General features: G+C 46.4%; 1 protein-coding gene across 3 annotated transcripts in view; it reads right to left on the reverse strand.

Annotated features, from left to right (window-relative positions):
• The window catches only part of TMPRSS2 (transmembrane serine protease 2), a 39,541-nt gene extending 32,986 nt beyond the window's left edge, over window positions 1-6,555 (reverse strand). For 2 of the 3 annotated variants that reach the window (XM_024758324.1, XM_024758322.1), the window contains exon 1: window positions 9-52. The gene's annotated coding sequence lies outside the window, so the exon portion shown is untranslated. Of the gene's footprint in view, window positions 1-8; window positions 53-6,479 lie in introns of those variants that run through there. The other variant, XM_024758323.1, reaches the window with a different exon arrangement.
• Between the last annotated feature and the right edge of the window lie 7,186 nt (window positions 6,556-13,741).

Consider the following 13,741-nt stretch of genomic DNA (forward strand, 5'->3'; position numbering starts at 1 on the left):
CCGCTCACCTGCGGAGCTCGGGGCCCGGCGCTCCCCGCCCCTCTGCCTTCCTCCCCTCCTCCGCCTCCTCCGGAGTCCCCGATCCTCCCCGGCTCTCGCTTTAATCCGGGAGGCGGTGTCCGAGTGGCCAGGGTGACACCCCCAAGCGCCGGTCCCGGGTCACCTCGGGCAGGGGGAGGGGACGAACCGGAACGGCAGTCCCGGGCGAGGCCGGTCCGGGCGGAGTGGCAGGAGGAGGGGTTTCTTCCTGGGAAAGCCCGGGACGCGCTCTCGGCGGGACCCAGAGGGAGCCCGGGGACGCTTCCGTCCCCAGCCGGCCTTTTAGGGTTGGGGAGGAGCGCATCTCCCTCCCCACTTCCCCTGGACCGAGCCGGTGGCCGGCGCTTCGCGCCCGAACACTCAAGTCTGGATTCAGGAAGGAGATTCTGGGCAGTGCTGACCGAGTCTCGTACGACCCGGCCAAGCCCTGGCGCTGGGGACCCGCTTGACCTCTGTGCCCTCGGAGAGGACCCAGGAGTGTGCTCCCAAGGGCCGCTGGCCCGGACACTAGAGCCCAAGACGCAGCCCTCCTCGCCGAGCACCCTCCCCAGTCCTCTTGGGCGGCTCTTCTCTGCCTTCAGGTCCCGAGTCCCTCCCCCTCCCTCAGTGCGTCCCCAAGAGTGGCTTGAGGTCTTCCCGCCCACCTAAGGCAAGAGACAGGGGGTGAGGAAAGAGGGTAAGATAAATCTTGCCTCTTTTTAAGAGGCTCTTTTCAATGCTGTTTGCAGTACGCAGATTAACGTGGATTGCTTTCGAATCAGGTAGAAGCAGAAGAAAGCCCAATTCATTCCAAGTCACATGCTGCGTTGGCTCAGCTCCTTCCTGAGCAGGTGACCTGGGACTGGACTTTCCTAGTAAGTTCTTTCCACCCTCTCCTTTGGCTCCCATCCTTACATCCACAACAGGAGACCATCCTGCATATGCCCCAGCCCTTCCCATCTCTCTCCCATCACTGGTGTCCGGGTTGTCCAAGTAGAAGACCCTTGAGTACCGTCTCCAGCAGATAGGTCAGGTCAGGTGGTCTTCTGGTGGCGACGCACACATTTCTGTTTTAAATAGCATAATTGGAGCCCTCTGGGAATGGCACCATTGTTCCTGCAAAACCCAATGTCCACCTACACACCGGGCGGTATGTGTGTCTGTACCTTCATCCCTCTTGTGGTTGTTTTCTCACTATTCATTTTCCCTTCTTTGGGCAACTTTCCCGAACTTTTGTTGGAGTTTACACATCCCCCAGGAGCAGATCGCCGGCTTGGGGAGCCAACTCCACCCCACTGCTAGAGGGGAGCACATGGCCAGTGTCTGGCTCAGCAGCTGAATCCCATCCCTGCCCGAATTCGTGCTTCAGGGAGAACACACAACCCACTTTTGGCCAGTGAGACTTGGAAGAGAGGGTTTCGGAGGTTTGGGGTCAGGGTGGGGAAGCTGGTATTTTTTTACTCTTCTGCTGGAGCTTCCAGAGACCCTCTTCCTTGTGCTTGGAGGAAGAAGAAGCAAGTAGTCACAGGAAATGTTGATAGCCATCTTTCCATCACCAGGGAGCTAGTACCAGGATGAAGATAGCTTCTCCCCCAAAAAGCACAGCATACACCTCACACCAGTCAGAATGGCCATCATTAAAAAGCCTACAAATAACAAATGCTGGAGAGGGTGTGGAGAAAGGGGAACCCTCCTGCACTGTTGGTGGGAATGTAAATTGATACAGCCACTATGGAGAACAGTATGGAGGTTCCTTAAAAAACTAAAATAGAGTTACTATATGATCCTGCAATCCTACTCCTGGGCATATCTCTGGAGAAAACTCTAATTTGAAAAGATATATGCTCCGCAATGTTCATTGCAGCACTATTTACAATAGTCAAGACATGGAAACAACCAAAATGTCCATTGACAGATGACTAGCTAAAGAAGATGTGGTACATATATACAATGGAATATTACTCAGCCATAAAAAAGAATGAAATAATGCCATTTGCAGCAACATGGATGGACCTAGAGATTATCATCTGAAGTGAAGTAAGTCAGAGAGAGAAAGACAGATATCACATGATATCACTTATATGCAGAATCTACAAAAATGGTACAAATGAACTTATTTACAAAACAGAAATAGATTCACAGACATAGAAAACAAACTAAAGGGGGTAGTGGTGTGAGGGAGATATAAATTAAGAGTTTGGGATTAACATATATAGACTACTATATACAAAATAGATAAACAGCAAGGACCTACTGTATAGCACAATGCTCAGTATCCTATAATGGAAAACAATATATATATATATATATAAAGTGAATCACTTTGCTGTACACTTGAAACTAACAGAACTTTGTAAATTAGCTATACTTCAATTTAAAAAGAAACCCACAGGGCTTCCCTGGTGGCACAGTGGTTGAGAATCTGCCTGCTAATGCAGGGGACACGGGTTCAAGCCCTGGTCTGGGAAGATCCCACATGCCGCGGATCAACTAGGCCCGTGAGCCACAACTACTGAGCCTGCGCGTCTGGAGCCTGTGCTCCGCAACGAGAGGCCGCGATAGCGAGAGGCCCGTGCACCGCGATGAAGAGTGGCCCCCGCTTGCCACAACGAGAGAAAGTCCTTGCACAGAAACGAAGACCCAGCACAGCCAAAAGTAAATGAATAAAGTTAAAAAAATAGAAAAAAGAACAACCCACAGCGTAGAGATGACAAGAAACCCAATTCTTGATGACAGCATTGAACAACTGAATCCAACCAGCTCTGAAGCTAAGCACCCTTTACCACATCTTCCATGAACACAAGTGGAAATCAGAATCCTCGACCAAGGGGAGTAGCCGTAATACAATGAAAGCAAAACAATATTATTATAGGTTAAAAATAAGTAGCAGAATTCTGCTCATGGCAATGCACAGGCTAGATATCCTGAAATAATGCTCATACTACAAAATAACCAAAAGGGCTTGATAGAATATATATTGTTACTCTTCTTTAAAATTACAGCTGATTTTGCAAGAAAACTTGGGAAATACTCAGACACAAAAGTGAAATGGGAGCAGATATGCAGGGAAGTCAGGGGCGTGGCAGGCATCCTGAAGTCACCTAAATACCTGTAGTCCTGCAGAGTTTTGTGGGCAGGGGGTGGCGTGAATGACAGACAAAGTCACAGGCCTCAGCAAGGTGGGAGGTTGCTAGGATACCACAACGTCAACACCCCAAAGCCCCATACCCTCAGAAAAAGTATGATTAAGAAATGACTGTATCTACCCCACGGATGGGTGATGACTAATAATCTTGTCTATACCTTAGTCCTGGCTCTCAGTGGAGGGGGACGAATGCTCTCCCGAGAATTGATAACTACCAGCAAGCCCTCTTAATGAGAATTTACGTTTTGAACCCTAATTCCCACTATCTTTGCAGTCAGAAAAACATCAAGTCAAGAGTTTAATCAAATGTGGTCCCAGATTGACAATGTCCCAGGCACATGGCAGAAGCAAACCCATAGCCTCTCTAGTGGAATGCCACTCGTGATGGATAATTTTATGTGTTGACTTGACTAGGCTAAAGGATGCCCAGGTCGTTGGTAAAATATTATTTCTGGGTGTGTTAGTGAGGGTGTTTCTGGAAGAAATTAGCATTTGAATCCATAGACTGAGTAAAGATCTATCCTCAACAATGAGGGTGGACCTCATCCATTTCTTTGAGGGCTTACATAAAACTAAAACGCAGAGGAAGGGCCAGTTTGCTCTCTCTCTCCAACGTGGGACATCCATCTTCCGCTTTCCAACATCAGTGCTCCCGGTTCTTAGACCTTTGGACCCAAACTAAATTATGCCACTGGCTTTCCTGTTTCTCCAGCTTGCAAACAGCATGTTATGAGGCTTGTCTTCCATAATCAGGTGAGCTAATTTCTATAATAATAAACTCACACACATATACACACACACACACACATAACATATATCTCTTACTGGTTCTTTTTCCTCTGGAGAACCCTGACTAACACACTCCTCAACCCAGGAGAAATTCCCACACAGTCAATTAAAATGAGCTTAATTGAATTAAAAACAATTAAAATAAGACACCACGAAAAAAATCAAGAAGCATAACAAAATGTGGAATCAGACCAGAGATATTGGCGTTATTAGATACAAATGACAGATAAATATGTTTGCTAGGTGCAAAAATAAAGCAGAGACTCTAAAAATGAATGAGAAGCAAGGATTGCTTAAAATTAACAGAATTAGGGGTAAAATACTAAATAGAACTTCTAGAAGCAAACAAACAACAATGTAAATTTTCAATAGCTGAAGAGGGAATTGGTGACTTGGAATATAGACCTGAAGAAATTATCCAAAATTCACATAGAAGGACAAAATTATTTTTAAAAACATATGACAAAGAAGCTAAGTGGTATGGAGAACAGAGGAAGAAGATCTAAACTATGTCTGATTAGACCTCGAAAATGTGAAAATGGAGAGGACAAAGGTAAAAGCAATAATGATTAAATTTTTTTTCCAAAATTGATAAGTCATGAATCCTTCGATTATTGAAGCACAGCAAATTCTGAGAAGAAAAGAGAGGAATCCAGAGTTAAATGTAATATAGTGAAACTGCAGAACTCTTAAAATAAAGAAAAGATCTAAAAACACATCCTGAAGTGAAAGACCTAGCCCCCAGATGGAAGACGGAATATGGTGGAAAAAAATATTCAAAGTGTTAGAAAAAAAATGACTGTCAACCTAAAATGTTATATCCTGTAAAAACGTCCTTCAGGAAAGAGGGAAAAGACATTTACAGACAAACCAAGGCAGTGTTGACCACAACAAGGAAACTTGAAAAGGATGAAGTCCAGGAAGAAGAAAAATAATCCCAGAAGGCAAGTCTCACATGCAAAAGGAAATGGTGAGGCAAGAATAAGGTTAAAATGTAAATAAATCTAAACAAATATTGACACCATAAAAAAGCACCACTGATGGGCTTCCCTGGTGGCGCAGTGGTTGAGAGTCCGCCTGCCGATGCAGGGGACACGGGTTCGTGCCCCGGTCCGGGAAGATCCCACATGCCGTGGAGCGGCTGGGCCCGTGAGCCATGGCCGCTGAGCCTGCACGTCCGGAGCCTGTGTGCTGCAACGGGAGAGGCCACAACAGTGAGAGGCCCGCATACTGCAAAAAAAAGCATCACTGATAATGATTAATCTATAAAGGTAAAGCAGTGACAGCAACAACAAAAAGTAGAACTAAAATATTGGAAAATGCTTTAATTCTGTTCCTCTAAGTGGGGGGGATCAGAATTACAGCATTGTAATGATTGTAATCTTCTGGAGGAGAACGAACACATAGATTAACCTGAGACTTCTTTGAGTATGCTTGTTAAAAGGAAAATTGTAAAAGAATAGAAATAGAATGTATGTTGACCTAGTCCAAACCCAAAGAAGAAAAAAATGAGATAAGGAAGAAAACACTCAGTGAAATTTAACAAAATAAAGCAAAGAAAGATGAGGGGAGGAAGAGAAGTAAAATCAAACCCAGAAAAAAATAAGACAAATGGAAAGCATAAAATATAAAAATATACACAAATACATCAGTAATCATAATACATGTAAGTACTCCCAACTGTCCAGTTAATATGAATAGATTTTTTGAAAGATATAGATAATCAGATTGTCTAATTTTTAAAGAAAAAAACATGCAATTTTTGAGACCTATGTAGAATGAACATATGTAAAAGAAAACTGGCTTGACTAATTTAATAATGGACAAAACAGACTTTTGAATAAAAGGCTTTATTGAGAATAAGGAGAGTCACTTAGTAATGGTAAAAGAAACAAATCACTGGAGAAATATAACAGTTGGGAACTTGCCTATACCTAACAACATAGTCTCTCCAAAAGATGTACAAAGAAAAATTGATAGAACTGAAAGATCTTTTCAAATCCACCATCATCTCTCTTAGTCATGATAGGTCAACCAACCAAACAAACAAATAAAAATTCAGTAAAGATATAGAAGATTTGAACAATGCAATGAGCAAACTTTATTAATGGACATATATAGATGCCTACACCAAATAATTGGCCAGAGGATTTTCCAGTTAAGAAACACAATATTCCAGTCTTTCAAATATCTTTTCCAAGGAATAGGGATTTAGAAAATACTCTCCAGCTCATCAGTGCCTAAGCCAATCTAATTCATGAATATAAAAGTGAAAATCCTTTAAAAAATTAGGAAAATGAATCCAACGATGTATAAAAAAAGATTATGACTAAATTGGGTTTGTCCTAGGAATGTAATACTGATTTCACGTTAGAAAAGCTATTAGTATAATTCAACACAATAACATGTTAAAACAGAAAAATCATAAAACTATCTTAATATATATAGAAAGAGCATTCAATAAAATTTAAAATGCATTCATGACAAAAGTCCTTTGCAAAGATAAAATAAAAGGAAGCTTTCTTACCTGATAAAGGAGATTTGGGGAGAAATGAAGCAGGAATGAAAGGTTTTGCTCCCACACTTGTTGTTGGCCAGCTGGCTCACTTCCTGCCTGAGGCAATGACCAGGCCCTTACCCCGACCCTCCCACTTCTGGGACTCCTGGTCATGTGTGTTTACCTCTGTGACGATGAGCCCCACCTCAGCTTCTGCAGGACACCCCTGTCAAGGTCAGGGGCAACAGTCTAACCTTGTGGGCTACAGCTTGTCCTTGCCCTCCCCCATTTTACACCTGTTGTGGACAGAATTATGAACCCCAAATTCACATGCTGAAGCCCCAACCCAATGTGACTGTATTTGGAGATAGAACTTTCAGGTAATCAAGGTTTAATGAGGTCATAGGTAGATTGGTGATTTTGATAGGATTGATGGCCTTATAGAAAGAAGATCTCTTTCTCTCTCTCTCTCTCTCACTCTGTACACACTGAGGAAAGGCCATGTGAAGACACAGCAAGAAGGCAGCTGTCTGCAAGCCAGCAAGACGGTCCTCACCAGGAACCAAACAGGCCAGCACCCTGATCTTGGACTTCCAGCCTCCAGAACTGTGAGGAACAAATGTCTGCTGTTTAAGCCACCCAATCTGTGATATTTTTTTTTATGGTGGCCTGAGCAGAGTGATACGAAATCACTCAATGCCCTGTGGTCTGTGAGCTTCAGCATCAGATGAGAACCCAAGAACCAGACAGAGACTGGTTAGACAACTTCCTCAAGCACAAGGTCAAATCCTCTAACCAACCCCTTTTGGGGGGTTGTTACCATCGTAGAACAGACATATCTTTGCAGATATATCATTGTAGAATGTGGAACACAAATTAAAACTTAGTGAGGGCTCCAACATGGAGGAAGCTTGAGGACCTTATGCTGAGTGAAATAAACCAGACACAAAAACACAAATACTGTGGGATTCTGCTTATATGAGGTCCCTAGAGGAGTCAAATGCATAGAAACAGAAAGTAGATGGTGGGTGGCAGGAGCTGGGGGCGGGGAATGGGGAGTTAGTGTTTCATGGGGACTGAGTTTCAGTTGAGGACGATGGAAAATTCTGGAGATGGATGGTGGTGATGGTTGCACAACACTCTGAACGGGCTTAACGCCATTGAACTGTGCACCTAAAATGGTTAAAATGGTAAATTTCGTGTAATGTATATTTTACCACAAAAGCAAACACATACCAGATTGGCAAAAATTTAAATTACTCACTACCGTGTATGGCCCAAACTGAGTCAGCTGGAGGGGAGGGGAGGATAAAGGAGGAGGGTGTAACTGGTGGAAACACTTTGAAAAACTTCCGAGTTCTGCAGTAACGTTGAAGTTGTTTAAAACTTTCACCCGGCAATTTCACGCCCAAGTTTGTGCCCTGAAGAATTCTTGCGAAGTGCCCAGAACCTTCTACAGGAATGCTTACAGAAGCACTATTTCTATTGCAAAAGCCTGGAAACAACCTAAATACTGACAGGGAACTCCTGTCAGTCCCTTCTAATGGGAAAAGAAATAAGTATGTATTGATCTATTCAGACGGTGCAATTAGAATGGGCAAACTACAACTGTACCCGTTACCATGGATAATTCTCCCAACATGTGGAGCAAGACAGCAAGTTGCAGGAGGACAGTATACAGAGGATTCCATTTGTATAAAGTTCTAAACATTCAATATTAAATAACATTTTTAGAGGTATATACATATATGACAAAACTGTGGAAAAGAGAAAGAAATGGATAAACACCCAATTCAGTATTGGGGTTTTCCCCCAGTGGAAATGGATAGGGTTCAATGGGTGGGGGAGATGAAAACTGGGAGGACTGGACATAATGCCTAATGTGTCAGTGATAATATGTTTCTTAACCTGGATGGTGACTACCTAGTAGGTGTTCCCTTTATGTTTTCTTTATAGTTTTTTGCGTTATGCTGTTGTATGCATGGAATATTTCATAATTTTACAAATGATGTGATATCATTAAACAAATTGGTTTTAAAATGTGTGTAACTGAACATGACTCCCTGATGGGAATGATGGAGCTAGTCATGATCTGTCAGTGGTAACACCATCTCTGGGCCCACACTGCTTAAGGTGGTGATGATAATTCTGTGCTGCGGTGTTTGTTTGTTTGTTTGTTTTTAGCTGTGCCGCATGGCACGTGGGATCTTAGTTCCCCCACCAGGGATTGAACCCGTTTCCCCTGCAGTAGAAGTGCAGAGTCTTAACCACTGGACCACCAGGGAAGTCCTGTGCTGTGTTTTTTTTTTGTTTTTGGGGTTTTTTTTTTTGCTGCACGCGGGCCTCTCACTGTTGTGGCCTCTCCCGTTGCGGAACACAGGCTCCGGACGCGCAGGCTCAGCGGCCATGGCTCACGGGCCCAGCCGCTCCGCGGCATGTGGGATCTTCCCGGACCGGGGCACGAACCCGTGTCCCCTGCATCGGCAGGCAGACTCTCAACCACTGCACCACCAGGGAAGCCCCTGTGCTGTGGTTTTGATGCCCACCTGCTCCAAGAGTCCCATGGGTACCCAGACTCAGAAGGAGCAAAAAAGAATCGAGTCTATTGAAATACAGGGATGCAGGACACAGAGAATTTATTCCAAGCCGAAATGATGGGGAAGACTGTTCAGAAGACACATGAAGCCACATCCCTGGGTGAGCTCAGGACCTTTGGCCCGTACTTTTGAAGTGGATGAGTCCCCTTACCCAAACGCCACTGCTGGAAAAGCGTCTCCCGTGGTTGCTTGGTACCGTCTCCGTGCTTTCAGCGAGTTCTCTGGGTGAATTCAGGTCTCACTTGTTCAAATAAGGAAAAAGTTTTCAATGTTTGTTGTTTTTCGTGGCTGGAGCCAGTTGTAAGGCTTTGCTCCAAGGCTCAGCATGTCCTGGGTCTCTGGCCCTGTAAAAATAGCCATTATCTTTCGTTAAACATTTACTGTGCCAGTCACCACAATGGAGTTTACACTCCCTCATTGTGAGACAGGTACATTGATTTCCCCATTTTATAGCTGAGGACCATGGGGCTCAGGGCAGGGTGGCGGGGGGTGAGACCTGACCTGCCTTCGACACACAGGTGGGGCTGAGGCTAGAACTGGGCCTACCGGCTCAGCCATTGCTTGGGTGGCTGCATCAGACCAGGGACCGGGGCTCCTGGCACGAGGATGTGGGAGGGGCCAGTGTCCCCAGTCTGTCCCAAGTCCTATTGGCCCCCTTTGCCCCAGAACCCACAGAGAGACAACTGCAAGGGCATAGGGTGTGCCAGGGGCCTGGGGAGCACCCACAGCAGCTGGCAGTGAACGAGGAACAGCCCACCCTACCTCCTGCTTCCCTCTGTAGGCCTCCTCCAGTGCCCTGGGTCCCATGCATCCGAACTTAGCCCTCCGCACCCAGCTGCTCTCACCTCCACGGGGAGACACCCAGCACCCAGGGACCTAGGACCGGGCAGCGGTGGATGTGCACTCATTCAGGTCAGCAGGCCTCCTTGAGCCTGGCTCTGGGGGCTAAGTTCCAACTTTGTCCCCAACACACAAGATTCATCATGATGGACAGAAATCAGGACAATGGCAATAAAAAAATGCCAATTGGAAAAGGGGAGGAGGAGAGAAGCATTTGGTGGTCACCTGGCCATCCCTTACCCCCATCCAGTAGGGAGGACATGGACTCCCTGCCCTGCTGGCGTCCCGAGAGGTGCTGGTGGCCCCCAGCTCGGCCCTGGAGCGACTTCCTTTTGCAGTTCCGGGCGGAGGCTTTATGGCTTTTCCACGCTGCACGGGGCATCTCTGGAGATGCTTGTTCCAGGTCTGTGGCCAGCTTGCTGGGTTTTGGTTTCCACCAACCAGTTCTGGTCAGACGGGATCCTCACAGCTAGACCCAGGCCCGGTCCTTGGCCCTGACTGGCCGGTGGCCTGGTGCAGACGACGAAGGGTGCTGGGGAGGGACCCCACTCCCTCCCGGGGCCTCCCCTGTGCCGGCCAGGCCAGGGGCATGCGTCACACTCTGGCTTTTCCCATGATTCTGTGACTTTTTTTCTTGCTTAACATTCTCTCTCTTCTCAAGAATATGAACTCTTGAGCTGATAGGTTTATTCAGCCGTGACTGTCCCCTCTCACAGCGATGAAGGGACAGCCCTGTAACCCTCTACCTGCAGTGCTTCTCAGGGCACCGGCTCTTCCATGACATCCTGGGGGGCTCCCGCTGCGTCCCACCCAAATGCCCACCTCTGGCCCTGACGCACCAGATTCCCAGACCCAGGACGCCCCTCTCTCAGGAGGACGTCTGCACAATGCCTCCTGAGTAGGAGGTCTCTGCTCCCCAAGGGGTGGCCCAGGCCTCTGTGGTGACGGCACCACAGCTCAGCCCATCCCCTGTCCAACTCTGCTTCCTCCACTCCCAAAACATTGACCCCAGTAACACTCCTCAAGAAACTTCCCGCCTCCCAGGGAACCCGGCACAGGACAGAAGTCATTTAACCTCTCAGTGCCTCAGTGGAAAAGCCACAGAGAGGAAGTTTGGTTAAGCTGAGTAACGGCGTGTAAAAGGTTTAGAAAAAGTATTACTCTCACCCAGTTGTTACTACTGGTAATACTACTAGTACCTCTCAGGACACCACCTCCCCCTAAAACATGACCTGCTACCCCTCTAGCAAAACCTCTCCCCTGACTCGGACCCACATCATCATGGTGACGCGTTCCTGACTCTCAAGATGGTCCCCACGCGCCCTAGAACCATAAATTAAGGGTATCACTTCCTGCGCATGTGAATTCATCCATTTCTAATTAATCCACTCTGGAATTAACCCCCTGATGGAGGAACCATCAACCTCAGCCTGGTGAGTTTCAAGCTCTGTCTCTTGTCCAACCACATTTCTACCTCGGAGCACCAAAGACTGTTACCGTCAGACCCCCCCCCCAATACCTAACCTCTGTCAAGAGCCCAGTGGATTGTGTTTCTATGCCTTAGTGAGTGAGAGACTTTTTTTATTAGGTCAAAACTAATGTTTTCATCATAGCGTTGAATGCCAACATTTTCAGACAAGAAATGGTAGCAGAACTGCAGGTAAAGTGCAAATGCAAAGCTTATATGCAGGTGCCTGCCGTGCCCTTTAAAGCACTTTAGTAGATGCCCCACTACTCTCACAGTAACAGTCTATCGTTAAATAAACTTCCCTAAAGGGCAGGCAGCAGACTTACATTTCCAGCCCACATCCTGAGCTTTTTGAAAACCGCAGAGTTGAATGAGAGGTTATATACGGCCAGGTGCTGAGGCATAATGGACCACTTTTCGGGGGAGGTCGTGGTCACAGATCCTTTCCTTTCAAGCTTCATGCTTTCCAGAAGACCGAGGCCAGCACGTCTGCTGGCCAGCTCGTCCCTCGGGGACTGTCCAGAGGCCGGGAGTTCCCAACCAGGACCAGAACTAAGGCCAGGCTGGCAGTCTTGGCAAGATGGGAGAGGAGCGGGCCAGTGAGTGGGGAACAGAGACAGCACAGAGGAGCTGCTTCTCCCCAGCCCTGGCAGGGAGGCCTGTCACCACTGCACGTGCTTGGAGAGGACCAAGTCCTGTGGGCGCATGGAGGCCAAGGTGGGACAATCCCGGCAGGTCTAAACTCTCTCCTTTGTCCACATCTGCTTGGGTCCATTTTGCAGCGTGGACAATATTTCATTTGAAATGTGCTGCTTTGAAAACATTGGGCTGGGTCAGACCTCGGAGACCTCACAGACCCATTCGAAGAGCTTGTTTGGACCTCAGTGCAGGGGCATCTTTGAAGGGCTTAAGAGGGGAGATGAGGTGGATTTGTGGCCCTGGTTTCTTCTCCCCGCCCTTCCCTCACCAGGTACACAGCAGGAAGGAGGAGGTGCTTGTGGGAGAGGGGTGCTCAGTGAGGTCAGACACCCAGGGGACTCTCGTGATAAGCTTCATTTACATAGCAAATAATATTCCACCCCTCCTACGTTTCTTAGCATTTTGTTAAAATTGTTTTCTAAATGAGCGATACAGTTTTCATTATTCTTTGCAGAACGCACATTACAGTCAAGAGAAATTAAAATGTGCTCAGTACCAAATGCAATATATTTGCAGAAAGGTTGCTCTGATGAAATGGGCCCCACTGAACCCCTATGTGAGCCCTGAATCTTCATCCTGCTGACAAAGAGTGGTCCGGATAATTTTTTTCCTTGCAAAAGAGAAAACTTAGAAATGTTATTCCATTCATAGTAAGTTCTTAAAGATCTAAAATCAGAGGTTTTGTTTTTCACAAGTATTTCTCATTATAAAACACATTTCAGGGCTTCCCTGGTGGCACAGTGGTTGAGAGTCCACCTGCCGATGCAGGGGACACGGATTCGTGCCCCGGTCCGGAAGGACCCCACATGCCGCGGAGCAGCTGGGCCCGTGAGCCATGGCCGCTGAGCCTGCGCGTCCGGAGCCTGTGCTCCGCAACGGGAGAGGCCACAACAGTGAGAGGCCCGTGTACCGCAAAAAAAAAAAAAAAAAAATTTGATTTTTTCATGCTTATACATGATTTCTCTTTTCTGGCTCATATGCATTCAAATAACCTTTCGGAAAAAGATGAAGCCTGGCTGGGATGCTACAGATGCTTTTTTTGGTACTCATGCTTAAATGCCCCTTCAGACGTTGAGGACACATTCGGGATCCCCAAGCTTCAATGGCCAGACCTTGGCACTGGCTGAATTTACCACCCGTAGTGTGTTCTTCCGCCAAAAACCCTACTGCTCTGGGTCAGGAAGGAAATTTCAGGAGCTGCATCTGTTTTCTGGGTTTTTTCTCCCTGTTAATGGCAGCCCAAAGTTTCAGAATGGGAGAAAATATTTGCAAATGAAGCAACTGACAAAGGATTAATCTCCAAGATTTACAAGCAGCTCATGCAGCTCAATAACAAAAAAACAAACAACCCAATCCAAAAATGGGCAGAAGACCTAAACAGACATTTCTCCAAAGAAGATACACAGATTGCCAACGAACACATGAAAGGATGCTCAACATCACTAACCAGTAGAGAAATGCAAATCACAACTACAATGAGGTATCACCTCACACCGGTCAGAATGGCCATCATCAGAAAATCTACAAACAACAAATGCTGGAGAGGGTGTGGAGAAAAGGGAACCCTCCTGCACTGCTGCTGGGAATGTAAATTGATAGAGCCACTAAGGAGAACGGTATGGAGGTTCCTTAAAAAAATAAAAATAGAATTACCATATGATCCAGCAATCCCACTACTGGGCATATAC

This window comes from Neophocaena asiaeorientalis, unplaced genomic scaffold, assembly GCF_003031525.2.
Source record: "Neophocaena asiaeorientalis asiaeorientalis breed wild unplaced genomic scaffold, Neophocaena_asiaeorientalis_V1.1 scaffold45, whole genome shotgun sequence".
Taxonomy (NCBI): domain Eukaryota; kingdom Metazoa; phylum Chordata; class Mammalia; order Artiodactyla; family Phocoenidae; genus Neophocaena; species Neophocaena asiaeorientalis.